We start from the raw sequence: 2,439 nt of genomic DNA on the forward strand, positions 1-2,439 counted from the left end.
CCCCCCCACTCATTGTAATATTCTGTACAATAGAAGTTTGGTGAAGTTTAGATAAAGGTTTAAATACACAATACCTCTATTCACCTTCATGTACGTTCACTGTACAGAGGGTATACATATTCTATATAAAGTCTAAAGGGAGATAGAGAAAGAAGGATACAGGGAGAATCAGAAAATATGAATTGTACTTACCGTACACATGTAATATTAATACTGAATTGCAGTGCTTTAAATCATTTTTGACCATTTTTATTCAAAAATCTAATTTTCGTTCTAAGAAATCGTGACAGTCTCATGCTCATTTAAGCGCCCTGACTAGTGTATAAAGTGTATTGTGTAAAGTGTATATATACCCACTTCAACTTTTAAGATTTCTGCTTCAAGCTTGAGAAAAACAGAACAATTTTTATCCATCAACAACTTAGAGAGTTCATTCAGAAACTTTATACAATATACAATACACCTCTTCAGTATTCTACACAATTCATCTGTGCTTTATATAATATACAATATACCTCTTCAGTATTCTACACAGTTCATCTGTGCTTTATACAATATACAATACACCTCTTCAGTATTCTACACAGTTCATCTGTGATGTATACAATATACAATACACCTCTTCAGTATTCTACACAGTTCACCTGTGCTTTATACAATATACAATACACCTCTTCAGTATTCTACACAGTTCATCTGTGCTTTATACAATATACAATACACCTCTTCAGTATTCTACACAGTTTATCTGTGCTTTATACAATGTACAATACACCTCTTCAGTACTACTATATTTTTGTCATCTGTCATATATTGATTGATGAACAAATTAAATCTGTTTTCTAGTGGTTAGAATAACATACAGGGGTCACCTAAAGAGGATGAGACTGTACAGACGACCGGAAACTTTAATTCCCCTTCCTCAGTGTACACACTCCCCCGCAAACCATTGAATTACGAATATTGAAAAAGTTTTTGATTAATTTCCTAAGTTTTGTATTCCAAGGAGTCTGATATTGGTAGAACACCAGGAGAAGTATTAATATAAATTGTAAACGCTGCTGTACAGTGATAACCAGAAAACTGTAGATTAGGAAGAAGACATTAAATCAATACTGAACTGCATTTGATGTTGTTACAAAGCCAAAAGCTTTACTAGTAAATTCAAAGATATTTCTGTATGTTTGTTTGTGTTTATGTGGGTGGGACTTCAGTATTCTACACAGTTCACCTGTGCTTTATACAATATACAATACACCTCTTCAGTATTCTACACAGTTCACCTGTGCTTTATACAATATACAATACACCTCTTCAGTATTCTACACAGTTCGTTTTACATATTGTATGTTACAAATGTTTCACAGTTTACAATATATCTATAAAAATGAACAAATTTTATTATGATTTTTTTAATTTTGTGTTTTAAAACATTCTTTCTAAATAAATATAAAATTAACAATTAATATATAAATAAAAAGCAAAATCAAATTTCGAATTACAATGAAACAATTTTGTAAAAAAATTATCAAATTAATCAACTTTCTAGTGACATTTTATGATAAGAGAAATTCAGAAAAAAAAATTGGAAAAAATAGTTATTTATACCTACTTTACAGGGAAGGTAAAGGAATTTTATTTTACCAAGGGTTCCATAGACCAATTTTACCAACAAAACATCGAGAGCGTTGCGAGGGAGGTTTTGTAGGTAGAATTGGTTGAGGGAACCCGTGGTTAAGTAACATTTTTAAATTCCCGAAAAAGTTTGAATTGAAGATGCGCGATTTTTTATGAATTAACTTCGGAGAGTGGGTGCAGTTATATCAATTAATTGTCGCAAGGGACATTAAGTAACTTAACGTCCCTCTGTTAAGGGAATCAGAGGTAGGAAATGTTGGCCAAAAGGTGGAAAAACAACAAAAACTTCTTCAGAATATTCTAATATTTCACATACACACACATAAGGATACGAACACAAACACTGGTGATAAACAGTAACCAGTGGGAACAGAAGTACAGATAAACATAATTATAGGGTACACACTTGGTCTTACGTTCAAAGGATTAGAGTTCATACATAGATAGATCGATAGAGAGATAGATAGATAGTTAGATAGATAGATAGATAGATAGATAGATAGATAGATAGATAGATAGATAGATAGATAGATAGATAGATAGATAGATAGATAGATAGATAGATAGATAGATAGATAGATAGATAGATAGATAGATAGATAGATAGATAGATAGATAGATAGATAGATAGATAGATAGATCATATATCTCTAGATAATATGCATTGAAATTTGTTAAAGGAAATGAGTCTTTGCCATAAAATCTGATTTTCTAATAATCCATATGTATTTGTGGCCCAATGTCACAGATCTTAGATATTTCAAACTATGAATTCTAATAGATTAAATAATCTAAGTTTGC

Source organism: Eurytemora carolleeae, unplaced genomic scaffold (genome assembly GCF_000591075.1).
Source record: "Eurytemora carolleeae unplaced genomic scaffold, Eaff_2.0 scaffold2026, whole genome shotgun sequence".
Lineage (NCBI taxonomy): Eukaryota > Metazoa > Arthropoda > Copepoda > Calanoida > Temoridae > Eurytemora > Eurytemora carolleeae.